Source organism: Ursus americanus, chromosome 4 (genome assembly GCF_024610735.1).
Source record: "Ursus americanus isolate L20-20 chromosome 4, mUrsAme1.1.p, whole genome shotgun sequence".
Classification (NCBI taxonomy): Eukaryota; Metazoa; Chordata; class Mammalia; order Carnivora; family Ursidae; genus Ursus; species Ursus americanus.
Genome location: NC_142130.1, coordinates 72,792,861 through 72,820,341, shown reverse-complemented (window position 1 = coordinate 72,820,341; position 27,481 = coordinate 72,792,861).

Genomic DNA, 27,481 nt, shown 5'->3' with positions numbered 1-27,481 from the left:
GAAGCAGTTTCTAGCAGCCACTTCCTGCCAAAGCCCTGCACTGAATGGAGTATGTTGTTTCAGACGCCACTTCATTATCCATAAGAACAGAAAACTTGAAAGGGAACATTTCCAGAATCTGAAAATTCTCACAAGGCTCTTATGTAAAACAAAAACAGCAGACACCAGGGGCCCTTTGGGTTAATAATATCCTTTTCTTGTGAGAGGACATTTTTTCTTCTCTAGTGTGGTATGATGTTACTATAGGGAAAGTCATGCGTGAAGAAGCAACCACGAATCTTCCCCATTCTAGCCTCACTCTGGCTGGGCCCCTCCTAAGTCAAGGCATAATACAACCGTAAATGGCAAGGTAAGAAAGTGGCACTGCCCAATATTAAACTTAAGCTCACTGACACCATCTGAACGGCGACGTCGCTACTAAACGCAGAGAGCATTTGTAAATGGATTTGGATTATGTATTTTTCCATGGTTTTGTCAGTACCCAAGATTCATACAAAGCCACACTCTCTCCCAAGGAGAGGTAGTCAGCCAGATGCAGTCCAAGTTTCATCTCCATTAAAAAAGTTGGACCAATCGCTTCTAGGTTTAAGCTTGGTGAAAGGTTGTGATTACAGTTTGTAATAAGATGAGTCATTGCACCCAACTTAGTCATGAAATAGTAGAGCTAGAAGAGGCTTGTAGATGAGATCCAATTTTTTTGTCTGTCTCCACGTTAAGTTAATGAAACCATCTAAGGCTACGTTTTCCAAAGTGTATTTTATGAAACAAAAGACAAGCAATACACTCTGCCAAAAAAGAAAATGTTTAGAGGGAGACAAAGAAAGGTTCTGGAAAACATAGAGATTCACAATAAATATTATATTAAAAGCTTTACCATGACCTTCAATATAGAAAATGATTTAACTTGGTTTAACCTAGTGTTTCTCAAATAGATTTGACCACAGAACACTTCTTTTTCACATGACCCATTAACATCCTGTGGAACCACATTTACACGGAAATAACACTTTGAATAACGTTGATCAAATGATTGCAATTGCCAGAAGTTCTCCAGAGAAGAACTTGAAACTTTCCTTCAGAGAGTTATGTCATTCTCCCAGAAATATTCAGCATTCTTGATTTCAAGAGAAATCTTCCTTTTGGTAAGTTGGCCTATGGATTAAGAAAACGGGGATCACTGGCTCCAATCATTGAGCGGGGAGGGCAGTGTTGTCACTCAGCTCCCACTGTTGCTATAGAGTGAAGAACACCTGAGCATAGCTTCCTAAGAAGAAACACCAAAGGAGGACACTTCCTACCTCCCTCTCTGTTTTTACCGCTTTCCTTCTTGCTAAGGTGAGGGCAGAATCACTGTTCTTGCCGGGCCTGATCTCCTGGTTCTCTCTTTTCCTTGAACTACATGTGAGGTCGATTTTAGACAACCATAGGGTCTATGGGTAAGCATCTTGCTTTGTAGACCCGGTGCTTTCCTTGACTGGGCCTTGAGTTAAGATTTGTGGAGCTGAGTCATGGAAATAGAACAGTAGATGGAGGAAAGAAAGTAAGCAAAGTACTAGAACTATACTTGGGTCTCAGCCCCAAGCCACACCCTCCAACTCAAGAAGCCATGACTGTTAAAAGTGGGAAAGCTGATCCTATCCTTGAATTCTTACCGGGTTGCTTGTGCCTGTTCTCAATTTGGTTTCAGAAATGTTAAAACCGGAAGTGAGGAGGAAAATAATGAATCGGCCCCCTTCATCCACAACACCTATTATCCTTATAATACCCTTTCATCAGTTGAAAATGATTATGAGGTCACCCTGCAGCAATTTCTTCTCCAGCTCAAATAATTCCAAGTTCTTTTCCCTTTTGTTCCCCATAGGTCCATTTGCCAACACTAATTATTTGTGTTGCTCTTCTCTGGTTCATTTCCAACTTTCTCAATCACTTAAAAAATATAGAGCCCCAAATGGGACAAAGACTTCTGTGGGGCTGGCTTACTCTGAGCTTCTAGATGGCTTGCTGGCCACCGCAGCATTTTATGTTCAGTGGTGTATGCCAGTGTATCCCCACGTCCTATTAGCTTTCACAGCAACAGACTGGCTGCAGTGGCCCCACTCTGTGGCTTTACTATAATTTGCACTTCGATATTGTAAGGATGTTTAACAGCCATGATATTATGACAGTGGCACTTCTAAGCATTTCTGACTATGTATCAACATTGCTCATTTTTTTCTAAGTGCCTCACATTATATACTATTCCTAGAGGATCCTAGTGGGTTTCTTTTTAACTGTATCTCAAAAGGATTCAGTTTGTTTTTGACTTTTCCTTATGGTTTAGGCTAGGAAACTTTCCCATTCGTTAGAAAAACTCTAGAATATTTAGTCAAATTTACAAACAGTCATTCTAACCTTGAGTTTGTTACTGGGTTTCTACATGCTGTATTGTTTTGTTAATGGACACTTAACATGAAGACCTTGCCATATGTAGCATGAGACATTCCTTATACCTTTGCAGTTCCCAGATTGCTTTCATGATACACATTCTCCTGTATTCATTCACTAAACAAAGACTTATCGACAGTATATCAGGAATTGAGCTGGGCACTAATGGGATAAAGGTGAATACGATGTTACAACTGATCTCAAGAGGCTCAGAGTCTTTGGGGGCAAGGGGAGCAACTCAGTGCCACATGGTAAGTGCTTGTGGGAGGACGCAGTGCTTTTTCACGTGGGATGGGTGGAGGGTTTGCAGGGAAGGAGCCAGTGAATGAAGTTCACAGTAGCAGCGTGAATAGGCTACAGTAGGGGGCAGGGCGGGGGGCGGGGTGGTGGTGGAAGAGAGAAAGCAAAAACCAGAAAGTAAGCACAGATTTTGAAGGTCTTCATAAGCTGAACACTAACTCCTTAGCTGGGGTATGTATCATCATCCAGTTTTACAGATGACAAACCTGTGGGCCAGAGAGACACACAAATCAAATGTTAGAAGAAAGATCATTCCGGTCTTTTGACTCCTGGACCAATTCTCTTTTCCATGACATGTCTGTTATAAAAGTGAAGGGAAGATTGCAAAATGTTTACAGTTTGGTGGCCAATTTTTCCCCAAAGTTAATTTTTATAGAAATTAAAACATGTTTATGGTAGGACATTTGCAAAGTAAAAATAAATGAAGAATAAATAAAATCCTAGGTAATAATATTTTGAAATATTTCCTCTCTCACATATATCAATATGCATGTGTAGTCTAAAAAATTGAAACTAATATGTATATAGTATACTATAACCTGCTCTTTTCCTTGAACTAAACTATATTGTGAATATTTTCCTTTTGCAAATAAATATGCTTCCATACTATGATTTTTAAGGATCATCAAGGATTCTATCATTTATAATCAATGTAGAATATTCCATTTGTGGATCTAATGGCACCAGTCTGTCCATTTCACTATTGTGGGACATTTAAGCAATTTCTAATAATTTGTATTACAAATAGCAAACAACTTGTTCACATTTCTGATTTTGTCTTTAGGATAAGAAAACACTAGGTCAGAAAGTATAGTGCTTTGAAGGCGCTTGACACTCACCTGGCAAATTGTCCCAATTTGCCATCCCACTAGAGATGAGCAAAATGCCAATTTCATTGCCAACACCGTGCAGAAGATAAACAACTTCCTTTTGCAACAAATGCCTTTTGTATTTGACTCTTTACTAACTTTAGAGGACATGTGTCTTAGCTGTAACAGGTTTAAGAATAGTATGTTAGGCCCTGGGGCAGTGGCAGAGGAAGGGAGTGGGGTGCGAGGGATATATGCACTTTCCAACCACATTTGCATTTGATGACAAGGGCCCTTTTATTTCCGGCCATCCAGGGTGATTGTGGGAGATGTCCACCTGGCAAATCATACAGAGACCAAACTCTGTGTCATTCACACCTTGCTCGTGACAAATAAAGTGTCAGCATATAAGTCCTCTCCAGTCCTGAGAAGAGGAGCACTTGTCCTATGGCCTGGGGTGAGCAGCAGGAAGTTCTCCTTTAGGGAAGGCTGCACCGCCAGAGGCTGGACACTCAAAAAGTGCCTTCCCAGCATCCTGTGGATATCCGCCCACTCGGCCCTCCTGGGCAGATGCCCGCTCCCTTTAAGGGCAATTTCCTGAGCCATCGTTCAGGCTCACCTGCCTCTCCCCACCATCCACTGAGTCTTCTCAGTTTTCACTTCCCTATCTGCCCTCCAACGCAAAACAAACATGTTAGTCTCCTCTCCATGACATTTTACGGGAAAGTATTGAGATTAATAAAGGAAATGTTCTTCTAGCTACCACCCAAATGTAACAAATATGATCATTTTGCCAAATGTGCTTCCGGTGTTGTTTTCTCTCCAAGAAATAGAATGTTATACCACTCCTCATTCTATTCCCTTTCCTCCCTGTTCCTCAGAGATAACCACAGGCTTGAGGTGGTGTGGATCCTTCTGCAAACCAGGTAAAGGTCTAAGGAAATTGCCAATTCTTTTTCCCTTTTCTGGGTCAACCAGATTTCTTCTCACCTACATATGTAAAGATGCTGAGTTGGGCACTAAAAGAACTGTTTATTTGGAAGAGAAGAGTTATCTTCTTACATGGATATGGTATCATCAGAATGAAATGACAGTAGGAAGCCCTTCCACTCTGGCCTCTATCAGATGACTGTGGGCAAGGAAACAATAGAGCCATTAAACATAAAAATATGAAAATCAGGGTGTAAATAGTTGGTTGAGGTAGAAGCCTGGTCAGAGATGCAAACCAGGAACAGTGTTCAAAAATGAAATCAATTCTGAATGAAACCTTTAATGTTCAATAATAAGGAAATATGTAAACAAAATATGGTCAATATTTTGATGATATATTATGCAGGCTATAAAATCCTGTTTTTGAAGACTACTTAATAAATATAGGGACATGTGCATGACGATGTTGAAACTTTTAACAGAGAATAAAAAAGGAAAAGTGATAAACTGCATAGATAGTTCTATGTATATATGTACATACATATCCATATATGCAAATAGAATCATGGATAGAGAGATTAGATTAGATAGATAGATAAGACAGCCACCATTTTGTTTGTATTTGCATGTATGTGTGTTTATGTTTAAATGTTAGAAAAAGACTAGGATAAAAGTAAACTAAAATGTTAACAGTGATAGGATTACAAGTAAATTTTTTGTTCTAATTTTCTTAAATTTTCTTTACAGGTGCGCAGGTATTTTTCTTAACCTAATGTGTGTGTGTGTGTGTGTGTGTGTGTGTGTGTGTGTTGTGTGTGTGTGTGTAAGAAAGCAAGGAAGTCAGAGATAGGTTGAACTTAATTCAGTAGTAAAGGCAGTTTTGCAATCTTTGGCAATCTTCAAAGAAACCAGCCTCCTTAAGGGCTGTACGCCATTGTCTGCAGTCACGAAGCTAGAGAAATTTTAATTAAATGAACGGATGCAAAGTGGACCTCTGTTTTGGGTTTATATGGAGGAAAACCTATTTGTAAAAAAAAAAACCCGATTTTGTGATTTCGAGTTTTTTTCATTGAATCAGGTTGACTAAGTTACCAATGTGATCAACTAAGCATAACTGAATCATCAAGATGAAAAAAAAAGAGAGAAAGAGATTCGACTAAAAGTAATTGATCCAATAGCCACATGTAGACACAGAATCAATTTCAGAGTCAAGATAATGAGAAAGCAAGGTAAACACTTGCTTTGTAAAACTTATGCAAATATGCTTAGGAACAATAATGGATAATCATTTTCGATACAGCACATACTCTTTTTAACTATTTGTTTATAATGCTTGAGGACAGACAATATGTTTTTATAGTTCTCATTTTGACAGCTTTTCTAGCATCATTTCTTTGCTTTTGGATGTTTGTGGACTGCCAATCCCTTCCAAGCACTCAGCATCCCTTCTTTCTTTCCTCCCTCACTGCACAAACTATCAGAAATCTCCGCTGAGTCAGGAATGTCTTGTTCTCAAAGAATTTTCTGTGAACAGGAGAGAAGCTCTTATCCCACATTCCTTCACTTCTGTTGTTGAAACAATTTTTGCTCAGAAAATTTTAATTTCTGATTACTTTAAGTGAAAGAATAGACCAGCTAAAACTGAGTGGAAAGAGTTATTCATAAAATGAAACTTAGGTTGAAAGTCATAATAAAAGAGACCTCACCTTCGGTGCGAATGAAATTGTCTCAAGAGATGAGCACACATAAACACATTGTCATCCACTAACGTATTCACAGGCATTAGTGTGCATTAATAAAAGCATAGTGTCTTAGGGGTGAAAAGGGAATTAGACATCATCTAATTCAATTCCTCCCTCATTTTTTAGATAAGAAAATCAATGCCAAAAAAAAGAAAAAAAGAAAAAAGTGACCTGCTCTGATTGTAGCCAATGGTTCCCAAATCTCAATCTAAATGTTTAAATTTTTAAATTGTTTACATTTCTTCCAAATAGTTGCATGTGGTCACCTTTTTGTTCCAGTCGCACACTGTCTTAATCCTGGGCAGTCAGCACCAAGCAGATGCTTCATCACATAAACCAACAGGGCTTAGTGGAACAGACGCCTCACTGAAAGCTCCTCTGACCTGGGAACCTTCTGCCCATCCAGACCATACTGCAACTGACCAAGACAATTTAGTTGGACAGCAGGTGCATCTAATGATGTCAAAAAAAAGGAGACCACTTAAAAGCCAATTGCTTTCAGAAGGGCTTCTTTAATACTGGAGTCCACTATAAAATTGGTGATTATTGTATGTCATTATAGGAGGCCAATTTTTATGTGAAAGATCTATTTTGTTGATTAAATGAAATTCTTTTTCGTGCCATTGGGTCACACATAACATATGTCCAGTCAATTATTTTAGGAGTAGTTGAAGATTTCTCTTTTCACAGTAATAGTTTTTTTGGCAATCAATAGAGCTTTGAAGAACCATTTTTCTTGATAATGACCTAGATCTTTTTTATAGGAGTTTTTTTCCCCCCAAGATGGATAGAGCTGGGTCATGAGAAAGGTTGATCATACATGCTTTATTGTAATGTTTTCAGTAAGATCAATGGTTTTGCATTCCAAAAAGAACAGCACAAAAATAATAGTTTTTAGTAACTTGGAATAACTAAAAACAAATGTGGGTTTGAGTTGACAGGTGTCAAATAAAAATACTGATAGTAAAGAAGTAGCCAATTTTTTTCTAGGAAATCTCATCTTTTTTTATTCTACTTAGATCAATAAGACAAATTTAAGCTATATGATGGTCAATAATCTAACCAGGTAGAAGAATCAATATTAGATATTTGGGAGTTCACTTTCAGATCTAATTCTGACACACTAATTTTCTGTGGAACAGTCATTTAACTTTTAATTTCTTCGCAAATAAACTGTTAATTTTTAGCTACCATGTGTGTTTGTGAAAAAAAAATTGAATGTTTACCAAAGGAAATACTTATATTTGGGGGGGGGGGTATTTATTTATTTATTTATTTGAGAGTGAGAGAGCAGGGGGGAGGGGCAGAGAGAGAGAGAATCCCGAACACGGTCCATGCCCAGCATGGAGCCCAACATTCGGCTTGATCTCATGACCCTGAGATCATGACCTGAGCCAAAATCAAGAGTTGGAGGTTTAACCGACCGGGCCACCCAGGTGCCCCAGAAATACTTGTATTTATATACGGTTCTTTGCTTGCAGTTTGTGCTCAGATTAAGATAAGTAACTCAGGGGGTCCATAAGTGCAATTCTACATCGACTAGTGTTTTCTCCTGAATGGGTTGAAGGACTTCTACTGAAAGGCTTAACTAGCGACCCCTCGTTGATATAAACAATGCTTATATTTACAGTTTGGTTGAACATCTCTGCCAATCTTGTCTGAGTGTCATTACCGACTCTGTTCAAGACCAGGGAACACTGTGGACCTATCCTTTCCCCCTCTTTCCCATTCTCCAAGCAAGACACTTGAAGCTGTTGCTAACCTTCACGCCTGGTACCACCTATAGACTGTGGTACTAGAGGTCAAAACTTAAAGGTTAAAGAGTGCCTTCAGGCTGCACTCACTGTCTTGGCTACAAGTGGTAAAACCGTGATCATGGACTGTTCTGCATGCAGGTGCCCCATACAAGTGTCACCAGCTCGCTGAAGATGGAAGCAGGCCAGGACTTCTTTCATACCCTCATCACACCTTAGGTGAAGAGGACAGACAGATATACTGCATCCCATGGAATCAGAGTTACAAAGGACCCACATCCAATTCTAATCTTGAGAGACTCAGAGGGATCAGATAACTGCTTTATCCATGTACTGATCCAGTGGACCCAGGAATTTTCCTTAAAAAAAAATACGAAGCTATTCCCATGGGATTAGGCAGTGCCATGAGAATTCGAAGTTGGGAAATCTGGTAACGCAAAGTAGGCATTGGAAACTATTTTGTGCAGCTGCTTCTGTCCATCACACAGGTTTTTGTTTAGCAAGCACTTTCACTTTGTTCATATTCAGATATATAGATAAAGACATGGATTTAAAGCTCATTATGTTCCATGGTACCCATTCTGGAAAATAACAGAAAAGCTGTGGGTTTTTTCCATTTTACATCTGGTGCAGCCTTAATGAAATTCTCTTTTGAGACCTTTACCTATGCTTGAATCAACTCTATGGGAGTTGGGGTCACCTGACTCCATCTGACTTGGGCATCTGCAAGCTGAACCCTTGATCTGAGAGGATGGCAAATTGAAGACGGTTTTCAAACAAATCACAAATGCATTGTGATTCCATTAAGTGTTCCTCCAAGAGTTGAGTCTAAGGATTCTGGACCGAAGTGAATTATAAATACTGTCATTTTGATATATATCAGGGAGCTCCTTTCCACCAGTTCCTAACTACCTGGGACTATTCTAAACATAGTGTGAATATACCATCTTGGCATCAATACCAGTGACGTATTGAGAAGTTTGGAAATGAAATTTATACAACTACATAAAAATCACTCATCATGGAGGAAAAGGGACATCGAGGATGTCCAACAATTCCTATGATTTTCTATATACAAACCGTGGTTCATGCCCTAACTTTTCACTCTGACCATCCCAACAAAACCTCCTTGGGAACTGAAATGGGTAATCTGACCCATGGAAAAGGCTTCAGCATTCCAACAGTTGGAAACTGACTCTTATCCTGACACTGCCTCATCTTCTACCACCAGCAAGAGCTATGTTGATGCTATAAGAGCAGGCTTGCAGGAGAAATCTCAGTGCCCACATCTCCAGAAACTTGGTCCTTCCTGAAATCCGTACTGCTTACGGAACAGGAAATTCTGGTGATCGATGCCAACTTTGAGTCAGGTCTTCAGACAAATGATGACAAGGCATCTAAACACTGCAGCCAAGAAAAGCCAAGGCAACCAGAGTAGATAGGGGACATGCACTATGTTCTTTAAACACTTCAACCAGCACACTGTCTAAATCTTGGGCGGTCGGCACCGAGAGGATACCAGGTCATACAATCCAGCAGGGTATGGTACAGCAGACAACTCTCCAAGAGCTCCTCTGACCTGGGGACCTTCAGACCATCCTGTAACTGACCAAGACAATTCAGTTGGGACAGCATACAAATGCCTGATCATGTCAGGGCCTAATCAAGGTACTACCCAGAGTCTTTCCCAGACTTTACAGGATCCCTATTATCTTAAAAAAGTGGCAGCAGATCCCAGCAGAACTATTAACAATAGCTCCTTATTCTAGGCATGTCCTGGATCCCTGCCTAAACCCTGATCTATTGCTCTGCTCTTTGTCTGTATGGCTCCATTTTCTAGCTTCAGTATCTGTGACCCTTATCATTTGGCAACTGTCCTTTGGCATTTGGGGCCTTAGCTTTCTTCCCATTGTAGAAACATGAGGGAAAGAAACAAAAAGCAAAAAAAGAACTCCACCTTTCCTTTCAGAGATAATCACTGTAAGCGTTTTTAACGGTATATCTTTATACACACACACACATGATAATTCTGCATGTATACGTACATATGACTCCTACATGGAAGATGTGTTTCACAGTACCTGGCACACACTAAAACACTCAGTGAACATGAGCTATTGTGATATTTCTGATTTTTAACTTGCTTACATTACTCAGCAACATATGATGAAGATGCTCCATATTAATACGTATCTTTCTCCACATGATTTTTAATAGATACAGAGGACACACCATAATTTAATCCTCTATTGTTAGACACAAGTTGTTTACATTATTTTGCTAGTATAAACACAGCTACAATAAACATTATCCTAGTTAAATTTTCATATTCCAGAATAAATTTCTAACAAAGGAATTGCTGGGTCAAATAATTTGCATAGTTAAGACCTTTCATATAAAGTGATAAACTTGCCTGCAGAAGACAAGCTTACACCGGTTTATGCTCTCCCAACAGTAGCATGTCCAGAATGTCAATTCATTTATTCATTCTTTCATTCAACAAACAAACTTCATGAACTACAACAAATGCTACAGGTACTTCTGGGACCAACAGGCAAGGACCATGCTCTCCTGGGTATGCAGTCTAAAAGGGAGGGGGAATGAACGTTAAATAGCACAGTGATCAATTATATAGTTTAAAAGGACCGTGTCTATAAAAAACAAGTTTTTAATAGATGTGTATTGGTTATATATCGATGTGTAACAAATTACTCCAAACCACAGTGGTTTAAAACAGCAAACATTTATTATCTTACAGTTTCTGTCGGTCGGGAATCTGGTCGCAACCCAGCTACACCCTCTGAAGAGATTTAGTATGTAGATTTGAGAGGATGACAGGGCAGGTCTTAGCGAAAGATTAAATGTAAATGAAGCAGAGAAATAAATCAGAAAATATCCCCAAGTTTCTGGCCTCAGCAACTGACTCAAAGAAATTTAGGTTTCGTTATTACTATTTTATTCTTGTTCTTATTATTTGCTTATTCAATAGATAAAAATTATTTTCTCATTTGCTTTTCCTTTTGCATTTCTTTTTATGTGTTCACTCGTGAGGGGGGTGTTTTGGTTTCATTGTTTTATTCCTACTATCATAGCCGTCTTCCAAATGGTAAAATTCGTATTAGAAACTTGGTCTTGAAAATCTTTTTGGTAATTGAACCATTATAAACTTTCAACATAATAAGTGAAAAAGTAAGATGCATTAAGTGTATTTATAAATGCGTATATAATAACAAATTTGTGTTTGTAAGGTACCCAGGTTTGTAAAGGTATAGGTTGTCTGTAGCAGACTACATAAGAAACTGAGAATAGTGGGTTTTTCTGGAGAGAACTGGAGAGCTGAGGGACAGAGAGAGACCTACTTTCCCTGTATACTTTGTCTGCCCTTGGAATTTAGTTCCTTATGCTGATATTATCAGTTTTAAAGCATTCTACTAACAAGTCACTAGGTATATAAGATGGTTTTGCTGAAGTAAATAGGTGACAGACTTCACTGCGCATTCTTTTGTCACCTTATAGCTGTTTTACCAAATGAGCAAGATAGACCCACAGGCCTCCAGAATTCATTTTACAATACACTGGCTCAAAAATATGGCTTGTATCAATGTAAGAATTGAATATAAAGGGGCGCCTGGGTGGCACAGCGGTTAAGCATCTACCTTCGGCTCAGGGCGTGATCCCTGCGTTATGGGATCGAGCCTCACATCAGGCTCCTCTGCTATGAGCCTGCTTCTCCCTCTCCCACTCCCCCTGCTTGTGTTCCCTCTCTCGCTGGCTGTCTCTATCTCTGTCGAATAAATAAATTAAAAAAAAAAAAGAATTGAATATAAAGTCGTTCTTGGTGTCTGGTCGCTGGTACCCTGAGACCATTAGTAACAATAGTATTTTGCTCTGTCTACCATTGTCTCCCATGCATTATCTACACCGGGTATCAATTATTTAGCTCTCACTATTGAGCTTGCACATTATCTAGACTCTTCAATTCACATCCTAAGCTCCTCTGTCACCTGCCTCTTAATCATTTTCCTGCTCGTTAACAGCTCCAGTGGGCATGGTCATAAAGAGGAGGCAAAACTCGAATAAATTTATTTGTTATTGTTAATTGCTCATATAAAAAGGCTTTATGAGGAAAAGGTTGAGTTTGGTGATTAAAATGAGATGTTTCCATAATCTTAATTTATTTTTTTTATTCTGGATTCTTTCACATCTCTACACTCTACTTACTACTAATTACTGGTTTTTCTCTTCTGCTACCAAAAAAATATTATCTGCATGAAAGACTATTTAGCTGCTCACTGGCCATTGATTCATTCATTCGTTCACCATTTCAACATTTGTCCCCAAATTGGGCAATATAAAAGGAAGACACAAATAGAGTAGCACGTGTTGAAATGAGATGTTTCAGGCTGGTAATCAAAGAAAACAACAACAGAACGTGATAATACAGAAAAAGGACAAAGTAAAATGGTGTGGGCCCACTTAAGATGGATATAGAAAGGCCAGATGTGAGATGACTTCGCAGAAACAAACAGTCCCAAAGAAAACAGAGACCAACTGTTTAACATGCTTATTAAAAGAACAGGGAAAAGAAATAGAAATGGAATAAAATCTAAAAAATAGGAGTAGAACAGATAAACTGAAATGGCACTCCAGGGGCCACGAATTGTTTAATACATGCCCAATATCTGTTCATTCTACTCTGATAACTGTTTCCAAATTATCTATTTGGGGCTCTGTTCAGGGCCCTAGTCTCAGTTCTTACGGTCTCTGAAAATGCTACCTTGACTCCAGAGCCAGCAGGCAATCCGGAGCTGGCCAATCAAAGGATCACATTTTTCTGGCAATAGTAATTGGTTCCCAAAGACACCATGGCCCACCCCAGGCCAATCAGAGCCAGTACCGTTGATTTGGGGGAACTTATATTGCCCTTTTGAGGAATCAAATTTGTTCCTTCGTGTTGGGCTAGAATTGGGAAATCTAAAGTCAGGAAATGTTCCCACCAACTTTTTTCTGTCAATGAAGCTGAGAAAAAGCTGTAAATGAAGCAAACATACCAAAAGTTAAGAGACCGGTCCTGCCAAGAGGACAGAGACAAATCCAGACCATAGGACACGGCGTGAGCTATTGCCTAAACCAGCCCCACCTGAATCCATCCCCATCTCAGACTTCCCAGTTACATAAGCTAATCAATTCAAGTTTCCCTCCGCCCTCCCAATAGTTTGGATTGAGTTTCCATTGCACAGGAAAGAGTTCTGAATAATAGGTTTTATTCATATAAGGCACTGAGAGAAAGAAAGATGGTTTCATCTTTGTCTGACTAACCAATGGTTTGCAGGTAGGGGTCCTGTCTTATGGAGGTAACTTGCCATTCATTCACTAGGAAGACCCAACCCAGGTCTAGTGGAGCCATAGGGAGTAGGCTCTTCTACTGAGCAATAAATGCTAGTGGTTTCCCTTTCAGAAATTTGGAAAGTGGTAGACCCCAATGCTGGATAGCTGAGAAAATATCTGACAATGGCTTACCTAAAATTCTGTAGTAGGAAATATTGACCTGTGAAAGAATGAGGCTCTGAGACTGAACAAAGAAGTGAATAAAATTGGGGGCCAAAGAAATGGGACAGTGAAATTCAGAGAAGTGTAGGAAATGCAAAACTATTTCCATCCCTAATATGATGGAAATCTCTCTGGAGCTGGCAGTGTAACTGATGCCTGGAAAACATGGTCAATTTCACCGTGACATTGAAACTTGCTGAATTGAAACACTTTGCTGCCATCACGCTTTGAAATCATCATCCTAGACTTGAACTTTTGGGAAAAGTTGAACAAGATCAAAAACTCTGAGTCACTTTTGTGATAGCTCGTTGCCAGGAAGTGATGACCTCCTCGGAATAATGGGACAGTGACATCAGTTTACAGCAGGTCACTAGGTATTATGCAGGGTGGCAAGTTTTTGTGCACTATCCAGTAATATGCTTTCTGCATGAAATATGAGACCAGAGCTCTAATTCTAACAATGTTATAAACAAACCTATGCAATTAAAGCCTAGTGCATGACTGGAAGCAGAGATAAGCTAATAAGATTATAAACCAACTAAATAGATCCTGAAGCCATATGATGACATCATGAAATTTTAGAAGATACAGCTGGCTTCCAGTGATATTTTTTGCAGTTGAAAATATGTAGCATCTGGTCTTTCGCTTATCATTCTTTGCTGAAGTAGTTGTCATCTTGGGTTTCCTTTTATCATGTAGATGTGTTAAGTTTAAAAATAAAGTTAGAAGATTTTGATAGAACATTCCATCTAATTTCAAGGAAAAATTAAGCAAAAATTAATTACTGTTTCATAAACGAACTATAAAGATGGGTACTGCCCTGAGCCTTTGCTCATGCATTGAGCACTTTTGTACCATTGGAGCGCCATCAACCTAGAGAATGATTGTCTCTCATGCAACCGTAGAATGTTCAATCATTCCTTCTTGCATGCTTTCAGTATAGGGAGATAGTATAATATCCTGGGTGTAGGTTTCTTTGGTTCAAATCCCAATTTCACCATTTACTAGCTGTGTCACTTTGAACAAGTTGTTTAATCTTTCAAGTTCCTGTTTACTCCTGTAGACAATAGGAATAATAGTAAATGCTATTAAATGACACAATATTTGTAGTATTTCACAGTATGTCTGACATATATAAGTCTCAAATAAATATTATTTATTATTAGTCATTCACTTAACAAATATTTATTAAGGTCTACATATGCGCCAGGCCCTATTCCTGGGAATACTTGGCCAAGAAAAGAGAAATAGTCTCTTAAAATTAACTTGTGTGTAGGAATCATCTCTGACATTTTAATCATCTGACACCCAACTGCTCCATTTTCTGACCTTTGACTAAGAAGATCTTTGGGAAACTTTGTTTCTGACATCAGCGTTTGAGATGAGAGAGGATGAATCCAGAGAAATGATTCTAGGTGACGCCTTTATAATAAAAGAGAATGTGTCCTGAAATTACATGCTATTATCAAAAACTTAATTCTAAGTGGTAGCAATGACGGGGGTGGCCACCTGGAGATGTATTCCAGCATCTGAGTCGGCTCCTGATGGACCTGAGGCTCCTCAGACAGACTTCTCCTCTGCTTGCCCTTCCGTGACCTCTCCTCTGCTCTGCAGCTCCTGCCACGCAAGCCTGCTGGCAACTTCTCCTTTGCTGCAGGCCCTGCCACTTCTGCCACACGTTCTGTCATCTCCATTGAACACCCTCCAGCGCGGCCTCCACGGGCACCACCTCTAGCTGCTCCCAATCTGACAGGCCCCTGCCTTCCAGAAGCTCACAGTCTAACAGGGTGGAGGGCATTTGAAAATTCGACCATATTCAAGCCTCAACAAGCTAAGTCCTAACAACGAAGTTTAAGAAACATCATAAAGAAAGGAAAGTTCTATGAAGAGAGTGGTATTTGAGCTGACTCTGTCTTTTGATGGACAAAAAAATAAAAGGAAGACCAACTCAGGCTACAGTAATGGCATGAGCTTCTAAAAAGGTCATCACTTTGCTGTTCTTTTAATAGTACAAAAACCCAAAACCAATGAAGGCTTTCAACACAATGATCTAATCACTTATATCTTCTGGAAGGGCAGATTTAGGTCAGTTTTTCCAAGTACACATGTATGAATGATGCTTCTGGTTTTGCAGGGTGCCAGAAGAAACAGAAAGGGAGCTTTTTTTGTTTTGCTTTTGTCCACTAGACTCATGCCTGATAATGTACTGCAAGTGCTAGATGTTCACACGAAGTCCATTGTAATGCGTGTATATACGTGTACACACACAGGCACATATGTACATACATATATAAAATGTAAAATAACTTAGAAACAAAAACCATTTTGAATTCTAAAGCAATTAGTCTAATATCTATGAGAGAATAGTAAATAATGGGCGCCTGAGTGGCTCAGTTGGTTAAGCATCTGCCTTCGGCTCGGGTCATGATCTCAGGGGCCTGGGATTGAGCCCCACATTGTGCTTCCTGCTCAGTGGGGAGTCTGCTTCTCCCTCTACCCTTCCCCTTTGTTTGTGATCTCTTTCTCACCCTCTCAAACAAGTAAATAAAATCTTTTTAAAAATAAGCTAAATAAAATAAATTTAAAAAAAGAGTAACTAGGGATAGTATAAGGTATTATTATTTTCTACTAGTATTAATTACTGGTTTTATTTTGTTTCACATGCCAGAAGTCTTGTAATTACCATAGGCTAACTCAAAAAGCATATGCAGAGTATGTGAACGTTAATTACCAACTCTTTTTGTGATGACTTGATTAATATCGCTAATCCTCATTACTCACCTGAGCCTTAGAGTCATGATGCCTTTGATCCATAAGATATACAGAAACAGGATATGACTAAATGAGACAGTTCAGGCTCACGGTATTTAGATATGTCAATGAAAAACCTTTAATGCCATCACAATACTGTTTCTTATCTCTCTTCACCAGAGTAGAACACAATAGAGCGTGAGAAATGCATATGCCCAGGTTTTAACAAAGAGCCCATTACCATATTAGACTTAGCTGTGCTCAGTTAACTCTGCAGGATCAAAATAGAGGCAAATGATCCAATGAGTGCACTTTATTGCCAAATGTTGTCCAAATTAAATAGATTATTTTAGCAAATGTTTCATTAGTGTTTGACTTAACAGACAAACCACTATTTTCCCTCTGAGCATGTTTTAATCAAAATGGAGAAGCCAGCAGATGCTGTTTGATAGTTTTCAAACCTATACCAAAATTTTTCCCACCATCAAATTCATTTCAAGTTTCTTTAAAGGTGATATTAAGAATGCTTATGCCCAAATTATATAGCTCAGTTCACTTCAGAGCTTTCTCGCTATTTTATGTCAATTCTCTTCCACACATCATTCAAACAGGATTAAATTATATATGCTTTACACATACAATGTATTGAAGTAGTGACAGTCAGCCTAGCTTCCTGAAAAGATTAATTAAGTGCATCAGCTCTTTCCTGGATAAAAAGAACCTATAAATTTGGTTCTTTGATGCAGGATTGAGCTACTCCCCCACAAAATGAACTGGAAAAAAGTGTTGATCACAGGTAAGGCCATCCTAAAATTAGAACGTCTCATTCACATTACATAATTGAGGAAATTTGAAAAAGCCTGACTAGCAAAAAACCAACTCCTTCATTGGCCTATGGAGTATCTCAAATTCCCACTCTTCAGTTCACTCCTTGTGAATTTTCTAAGACCTCTTCCAAGGAGTCCAACACAATAATTTGTCAATTTATTAGCAGGGACTAGCATATCTGAGCCACCAATATATCTGTGTCTCTGGAAGAAGGCAGATTTTTAGGAGAATGAATTAAAAAAAAGATTTTAGTATTTGATCAAGAAATGAAACACTTGTAGCAAAGCTTTTCTTTTAACACCTGAAATGTTGCTTAAAATGAAAATGACTGTATGTTTTGTATAAATTCAATACCACATGAAATAAGGTCCTAGTATGGTCAATTGGTAGCAGAAACTGGATTTAAAGACAAAATGCGAAAAGATTTTGAGAACTATCTGACAGCTGGTTTCTCCCCCTGAAAATTGAGAAAAAATATCTTATTTGATTTTGAAGAATAGAAAATCTTGAAACATCAGTATTTTCTAAAATCATAATTTGTGAATTGTTGGATTAAATTTTTTGATAGTCGAGGTAAGTGATAAGTGGGAGGTTGAGAATCACAGTATAGATCTATGAATACCCAAGAGGCACAATGAAAAGTAGCATAAATTGGTGGAAGGAAATGTGGGTTATGAATAAAATATCCCAATTCTACCAGACATAGTAGCAACTTCACGTCTTATGAGCTTTGGGGGACATCCAGGACTTGCTTGTAAAATAAGAATCAATGTCTACCTGACTTACATTACTATAACAAGGTTCAAGAGTCACAATGTATGCAATAACACTTCAGGAGCCAACAAGTAATATCGTATGTCTTTGATTCTATGTCGTATATCATCTATTCATCATTTGGTGTGTTAACATCTCTGAAATGGCGATGTTCTAACATCTCTGAAATGGCGATGTTCTTACACTCAGTGTCCATGGGTGTCATCTGCCACGGCAACTGCATCAAAACATGCTAACGGAAGGTCAGCAGCTTGGAAGAAAAAGTCCCAGAGATAATCATAGAGCACTCGTTTAAGAAATGCTACACAGCAAATGCTTCTTGATGGGCCAGAAGATGAAGTTGTGTTTCAAAAAACAAAGCAGAGACATCAATGATTGAGTCAAAAAGTGCTCCTTGGGAGATAGACTCAATGTGAAAACATTTTAGGAATAACTTAAAGAATGTATTTCACTTATGTTGTCCTTTGACTTGTACGTAAGAGTGATAAAAGATTTTAAAAATCTATGTATGTTTAAAAGGTTTCTACAATAAGGGCAAAACTAAAATTCTATGTGATGAAGAAGCACCCTGTCATTATTTGATTGAAGTTTTCTTTCTTAACAGTACATGAAGCAACTGACGGTGCGTTAGAAAGAAACTTGGTACAGAAATACACGGTGTAACTATGAAGTTGTACTAAGTGAGATGGAGAAAAGGCAGGTACCGGCACCAAAAGTAAGGTTGGCACATTTTGTAACTTTGTTTGAGGAAGAGATCAGGGAAATAACAACAACCAGTACTACAGAGAGACCTGTAAAGTTCTGACGTGCATGCAAGCCATCTGGGTATTAGAAAAGCAAATTTTACCCCATGGGAGGAATCTGAATCCGTTTGCAATTGATAAAATACCATTCTAGTCCTATATGTTAACACACTGACAATCAATGAAACCTGCTGGAAGGGTAATAACGTCTGCAACGTTTATTATCTGCAAACGTGTTTTAATGACAGGATGTTATAGTAAGTAGTTTTATAAAAGCTGATCGGTGATGGCCATAAGAAAAACATCACATTGGTAAATTCATCATTTATGATATGGTTCAATAATCTCTTCCTCAAAGGAAGAAACCCTTCCTTGAACTCCCAAAATACAAACCAATGCCTCCTTCTCCAATAACACCCACCCATCTTAATCACATCTTTATTAAGGAACATACCAAACTAAATATTAGCTGTCTCCTCAAATGGGTACCACAAAACAGGTAACCACAGTTGTGTTCATTTGGTATCAAGAGAACTTGATATTGTGTACTGCAGGGTACTTAGTAGGCAATCAATACATAATTGGTGAAAGAATGAATATGTTTAATGTATTTTGTATATAAGATTCACAGGCATTAATTTGTAGGCAGTTTGTAAATAAGATTAATGATGCTGTTGCAATATTACAAGTCTTAATTCATGTGGTATAAAAGATAATGACTGTACTACATATATTAGTTTATTGATCTACTGTACCCATCTTACCCTTCTAGTTTTACTTGCCCTATTCACAGGCTTGGGAATGTCAGTTCCTTGTATTAACTTTCCCTCACCTCCATTCATGGCTACAGCTGATTAGACCAGGGGTGGTTACTTGCCCATAAGAGTAGTCCATTGTCTGGCTGATAGTCAATCAAACTTCCTCTTTGGAGAGGTGGACCAACAGACGTCAGAACAAGTGGAGAATGAAGACATAGTATTGGTGGAGCACCAGGATGAAGTTCTATGGTCTTCTGAGGGCTAGTGGGACAGCATTTCTTAGATTCCTTGTGTTTTATTCCTTAGAAGTTCCTTTCTTTTCAAGTTAATTGGTATGTTTCTCTTCCTTAAAACCAAAGACACCCTATCCAAGTGCAAGTATATTTTTTGTATTCCATCAAGATCAAGATCTAGTATACTGGTTAACACTGGTTGACAAACTTTCCAAGAGCTAGAATACAATGAAATATAATTAATGCAAAATGTACCCCAACTTAATGATCCTTGGATGAATTATTTTTTATTTTACTATCTGAAATATTTTGTATACCTCGGAAAGTTTGGGTCTTGCTCCCTACCAGAAATAACCCTTAGGCCATACTATGGAATGACACACTAAATACCACTCTAACTTCTTTCTAGCACGCTTTCTTGGTTACTAGAGACTAGAAAGCTGAATGTTACATACATTTCTCAGACTCAGGTGAAGCTAGAGTTTCACATGTGACCTGATTTCACCAACCGGATGCACCTATATGAGACATGGGAGGTGGATATAAACATGGTAAGTAGAATGTATAGGGCTGTTTTGGCGATTAAGGTGGCTGAGTGTTTAATTCTTCCAAAGAGCTGCAATGGAGGTTTTAATACTTAGTCTGTATCTTCATTAGTTCTAAGTGGCAGATGGTGGATGGAATTTCTACTTGGCTGTTCCCATTATGCAGCTGGACACTTCTGCTATCTATCATCGAAGCCTGGTTCCTGGATCCAAGCCTGATTCCTGGGTCCCAGCAGAATTTTGTAAAACTGTCTATTATTTTACATTATAATAAACTCTTTTGCTGCTTAAGCTAGCAAGAGTTAATTTTGTTTTCTGAAACCAAGAACCATGGCCTATGTAATAATTGGTACCAGAAATGAGATGCTAGAAAGTACAAATAACACTGATTTTGAAGCAGTAAGATAGTGAGTGGTGAGGGTCTAATTTTAATGCGGTAGCCAAATATTTGCTTAACCTGTCACTTGTTTACCTTAAGAATCGGGCTATTTGCTGACTGAGGCTATAATGTTAAAAGAAATAGCAAAGCAAATTTATAGTGTTGGTAGGTGGTAGTTCATTTTTGCTATTTTTAGCAAAATCTAATGCATTACGGGAACTCAGACTAGACCCAAACCTTCTTGAAGCAGAGGTGGAAGGAAGCAAAGATTTACTAAGAGAGGTATTCCCTGCCTTTGCATGCTAATGACACTGATGCAGAGCCCCGTGATTTGGGCCATATAGTGTTGAAAAAGTCATCTGCCTCTGTACCTGAACTTGAAGAAGTTTTAAGCTGTGGCCATGAAACTACAGTCCTAGCAAGAGGTAAGACCCTTGCTTTGTCATAAAGCAGCGGTGATATTGCTGGCAGGTGATGAATTGTATTGCTTCCCCAACTAAGCCTATTATTTCAGATGCTCTCAAGGTAACCACCATTAATTTAAGGGCCAAAGGGATGGGCAGAGTACAGAGCCTAGTAAATAAAAGAGGAGAATCTACAGGCTGAAAAACCATGTCTAGGCAAGACCTTTGGCTATGGTAGTTTATACATAGAACAGAATGGAAATAAGTCAAGTCTGTTAAATGTTTGAAGGAATTATCTTCCCAAAGAAACCCCAGCTTGGTCTACAATAGTCTGTGGTCATTAGAACTTTAGAACACTCTCTATGCCCCAGTGTTTGAAAGTCCACGCGGTCTCCAAACAGGGCATCCTCCCCTGTGCCCATCTCGTATGTATTTGTTGAGGAAAATTGACAAGAAGGAACCTCCCAGGGGCAGATCCAGGAGCAGCAGAAGACAAAACATGTAGGAAAACATTCAAGAGAAAGAACCAGGAGCTGTCAGGTTGGTCAACCAAGGAACTCACCCAGAAATCTTAGGCAGTAGATTTGAGGAAGTCACAGAAAAAGACTTGAGTCTGGATCCCTGGGAGAGGCAGTGAGACTGCTGTACATATGAAAACAAAGGTGTACGTGTTGGTTTGGAAAACCAAAGAGGCAGACCATGACAGAAAATGCTAACAGCCTGCTGTATTGGTTTTAAACTATGTCCACAAATTATTTGATACCCTTCTCTTCAAGATGACTTTCCTTTTAAGAGTGGAATTAATTTAGTGACTTATGTCTAATTAATAGAATAAAGTGAAAATACTCCTGTGAATTAGGCGACCAGGTCACAAAGGACGTTGTGACTTCATCATTGCTTTCTCTCGGATAGCTCCATCTGGGGGAGTTAACAGCCACATCGTCAGGATACCCAAGCTCGTGTAGCAAGGACCCGAGGTCTCCTGCCAACAGCCATGTGAGGAACTGAGGCTTCCTGCCAAAAGCCTGGAGAAGGAGCCTTCTTGAAATTGGATACTCCAGCTCCAGGCAAGCCTTCAGATGATTGCAGACCCTGCCAATATCCTGATTGCAGCCACACGAGAAACTTTGTATCAAAATAATCCAGCTAAGCTATTCCTGAATTTTATACCTGCCAGAAACTATGAGACAGTAGTGTTTCTTGTTTTAAGCTACTAATTTTTGTGGCGGTTTGTTAGGCAGCATGAGATAACTAATACACCTACTCAATATGGAGTCTCATCTTCTTAGAAATAAAGCCTTGATTTTATCTGCATATTGTTCCTAGCTAAAATACGACATACCCCACACTCTCTCTAGATACATCCAATGAAATGTTAGTAGGACTTATTGGATGGTCCTTTCAGGAAAGCTCGTTAAAAGGGTGGTAGGTCACCCACATTCTTTCTGCCAGAAATGCTAACTTGATAACTGGAGCTGCAGCAGCCAATTAACATCATGAGGCAATCTTCAGGGTGAGAGCCAAGAAAGAGCTGAAGGTAACAGAATAGAAGTAATCTGGGTGCTTAAAGATGATGGCATCATCAAACCAGCCCCAGAAATGCATTTGTGGATTTTTTTTACATTGGAAAAAAATCAAATTCTGTCTTGGTTCAGTTGCTGTTAGTTCTTACCTCTATTACTAGCAACCAAATGTAGTTACTAGATGATGAAACTCAGAATTAGATTTCTTGGATATGACTGTTAGGGAAATATAATACAGTGAACTACTTAACAGGAGTAATCATTTAGTTTTGTAGGAATAATTATTACTATAAATTACTGAGTTATGTGTATCATATAAGCCAGTTTTGTGGGACATGAGAAGTATATGCAGTTTATCCAGGATTCTCTTCCTAAGTCACCTCCAGAATTCCACATTGGCATTGCTGTAAGACCACACACACACACACACACACACACACACACACACACACACTAAGTATATACACACTAAATTATTGACACTTGTGCTGTCCTGATTAAACCGTCCTTTGGTACCGTGTCATTTAAGAATTGTAAAACAGCCAAAGTTAATTTCCAATGTGTAGTTCTTTGGTTATATATATAATTTTGCTGATTTCTGACATATCATATCAAGCAAAAATAATTTTGAGTTGTAACATTTTTTAAACATTTACAGACTTTATTTTCTGATACATGTCAAAGTTTATTTTTATTTTTATTTTTTTATTTTATTTTTTTTTTTAAGATTTTATTTATTTATTTGACAGAGACAGAGACAGCCAGCGAGAGAGGGAACACAAGCAGGGGGAATGGGAGAGGAAGAAGCAGGCTCATAGCGGAGGAGCCTGATGTGGGGCCCGATCCCACAACGCCGGGATCACGCCCTGAGCCGAAGGCAGACGCTTAACCGCTGTGCCACCCAGGCACCCCATTTGTTTTATTTTTAAAATGAGAAGACAGAAAGGTTCTTTCATGTTTATTTTGTTTTTTAAATATATGATAGCTTTATTTAAATGTAATTTACATACCATACAACTCACCTATTTAAAGTGTATAATTCAATGATTTTTGGAATATCCAGAGTTGTGCAAACATCACCACAATCAATTTTAGAACACTTCTCTCGCTACAGAAAGAAATCCTATACCCATTAGCAGTCAATCCCCATTTCTTCCCAAACCCTTCCTCCACCCTAGGTAATCACTATTCTGCTCTCTGTCTCTATAGATGTGTGTATTATGGACATTTCATATAAATGTAATTATACAATATGTGGTCTTTCATGACCAACTTCTTTAACTCAGCGTAATCTTTTCAAGTTCATTTATATTGTAGCATCAGTTTATTCCCTTTTTATTGCTCAGTAGTATTTCATTGTAAGGATAGACCACATTTCCCTATTCATTCATCAGTTGATGAATATTTAGGTTTGTTTCTCTTTTTGATGTTATGAAGAGTACCAGTGTGAACATTTATACGTACAAGTTCTTCTGTGGAGAAAGAGTTTTCATTTCTCTAGGGTATACACTTAGGGTGGAATTGATGGGGTCATATAGTAACTATATTTAACCTTTTGAGGAACTGCCAGACTCTCTTTCAAAGTAGCCACAACACTTTAGATTTTCGCCAGCCATGTATGAGGGTTCCAATTACTCTACGACCTTCCCAACACTTGCCTCTATCTGTTTTGCTTGTTTCATTTGTTTGTAGACATTCCTAGCAAGTGTGAAGTGGTAAAACATCGTAGTTTGGATTTGCATTTCCCTGGTGACTAGTGACAAGGAGCATCTTTCCATGTGCTTAACTTATATCTTTGGAGAAATGTCTATTTAGAGCCTTTGCTCATTTTAAAATATTGAATATTAGTCTTTTTATTATTGAGTTGTAAGAGTCATACATTCTAGACCCAAGTCTCTTATCAGATACATGATTTGCAAATTTTTTCTCTCATTCTGTGAGTTGTCATTTCTTTTTTTTTTTTTTTTTTTTGGATAGTGTCCATTGAAGTGCCAAAGATTTTAATTTTATATAAGTCCAATACACCTACTTTCTCTTTTGTCACTTGTGCTTTGGTATCACATCTAAGAAGGCTTTGCTAAACTAAGATCATGAAGATTTATTGCTATATTTCCTCCTATGAGTTTTATAGCTTAGTTTTTACAGTTAGGTCTAAGATTCGTTTTTGTATGTGGTATACATTTTTGTATATGGTATAAAGAAGAGGTCAAATTTCATTCTCTTCCATAAATACCTAGTTGACCCAGCATCATTTATTGAAAAGACTACTCTTTCCTCATTGACTTTTGTGAAATCTTAGGGGTATATATGTATGTGTGTGTGTGTATACATGTGTGTATGCATGTGTGTGTGTGTGTGTGTGTGTGTGTGCCTGTTTGAGGGTAAAAGCAATTTTAGTTAAGTTTTGTGAAATGATAAGCAATATAAGAAGTTTATGTTTCTTAAACTAAACAAATGTAAAACAGATATGTCAGAGTCTGTGTCTATTTCTTTTGAGGGTCAAACGAATGGCCAGCATACGTTTCTAATTTTGTAGCTTTCTTCTCTATAGAACCCTGAATAATTTGGGAAAACAGATATATACTTTCCTTTAGGTGAAGGTTATCTGAAGAAGATCTCTAAAAGTTAATAGGATCATGTTTTACTCAATTGATTTATTATATGGATGTATGTTTGCGAAATCCCAAAATTTGGCATTCATTTACAACAGGACTGCTTAATAAGATCTAAATAACCTATTTCCTGTTTTTTCTTTTTTTTTTAAGTAGGCTCCACACTCAGGGTGGAGCCCAACTCGGGGCTTGAACTCATGACCCTGAGATCAAGACCTGAGATGAGATGGAGAGTCAGATGCTTAACCAACCGAGCCACCCAGCTGCCTCTAAATAACCCATTTCTACATAAAAGGATAGGATTCCACATAATGCTTTCAACCATTCAGACATACTAAACTGACACATCATCAAAACTGACATGTTTTCTTCAGCTTCATTGGGACTTTTTGGGTTTTTGGACCCCTTAATTCTACCAGAGATTTTCTTGTTTTGGGAATGAGAAGGATTCATCCACATTTACACTTTTCTGAAGTATCTGCCTTTTTCTCACACGTTTTCAGCTGCTTGTACACAATCATTTTCATTTTTTTTTTTTTAAGATCCAGTTTTTGGGGATTCATTTTAGTGTAGAAATTGAGTGCCCTGGTTTTGGCAGTCCTTGGCATTCGAGCCCCACCAAAAGTAAAAAGGCTCTAATCTCATCATGGAAAACTTCACAAAACCTGCAGACAGGGTGTCAGAACATCTTCATCTTAGCTCTTTAGACCGCTCTCGGTACCCAGGGCCCTGCTGCACATCCTTACCACCGCCGCTTCGGGCAGGTAACTGCTTCAAACAGAGGCTGGGCTGGATTTTATAGTCTACAAGTCACTAACTGGGCGTGGAAGAAGCGAAAAGCAAAACCTGGACTTCTACAGAAGATACTGGAGAGTAACCAGCACAGAGGTAACTCTGTGTTCTAGGGAAGACTTCTTTAAAGCTTACTCAACCCCCAATTGATGGTGTTTTATTTCTGCCATAAAGCCAGTTTACGTTTACAGTCCACCACCAGAGTTAATAGAAATAGCAGTCGTTGTAACTAGTGTATGGTTAATGAAGACACAGTACATAAAATGTCAACTTTGCGGATTTTCTAATTGGCATAAAAGCCTAGATACAAGGAAGTGGTTTTTATAGCACAGTATAGTTAAACACCAGTAATCAACACAAATAAAATCTTAGCTTTAATAAGATGTAGATTTTCATCCTGAGAGATTTCTTTTAACCGTATTGTGAAATATTGCGTGTGTCCTCGAGAGCTGCTGCTGTCAGGGCAGCAGCCGTTGGCCACGTGTGGCTATCGAACAGCTGAGTGTTACTAGCTCAAACTGAGATTTCCGTTGGATTTTGAAAATGTAGTGTGAATAACAGAACGGAAAATATCTAATAAATAATTTGTATGTTGTGCATACATTAAAATAATATTTTAATATGTTGGGTTAAGTATATTGTTAAAATTACTTTCACCTGTCTCTTTGTATTTTTTAAATGTGGCTACTAGAAAACTTAAAAGTACCTAAGTAGCTCATGTTTGTGGCTCACTTTATATTTTTATAGGAGGCTGAGGGGACTGTAACAGCGTAGCTACACTGCAGTCCCATCAGGAAATATTTTTGTCCGTTGTCATAGTTCCTTAGTCACTAATTCACAGTGTATAACGTAGATTCAATACTTCTCAATGTATATTTTTGTTTTCTTATAACTCTCCACTGTCAGTCTTTTTCCTTTCCCGAGAATCCCTTTCTTACTTTGCCTACCTGGCAAACTCTTACCTTTTAATAGTTTGCTGGAGCATTATTTTCTCAGAAAAATTTCCCCTAAACTCCCTCATCCCACACCATGTAGAGTTCAACACTGTCCACTGGGCCATGACAGAATCTTGCCCAATATCTACTGAATGCTGTTTGTTGGGCACAGGGATAGGTGGTGGAGAGATCCAAATGTGAACCAGGGGGATGCGGACCCTGCCTCTGCCGGTAGTGCTTGTATTTAGAGTGGGATACAGTCACAAAATGGTGTGAAAAGATGCTGTAACAGCAGGGCTTCAGGGAGCACATCATAAACATACCTTTCCCAGACTACTTCTTTGTGATGGATAATTATATTGAGCCTGAACTATGAATGTCTGAGGCCGTAGGAACCTGGGTTTATAAAAATACTTTTGTGTTTAAGTATATAAACTGAAGGGCATCTTTTTCACATCACAGTTGGTTAAAAGGAGAGTTGTCTTCAAAACACAAATTACGGAATAGGCATTCTTATATTACATATATGCCCAGCATCACTGCAGTGACTCTCCTAGCAGGAAACTTAGGTATTGATTTTTCAAAAACAAAGAACAACAACAAAGGAGACCCCGGCAATTAGCACGATTAAGTAAAAATGAATTCCACAAAAGGTGCGCAATTTACCTTCACTAACGTACTATTAAAAAGAGCTC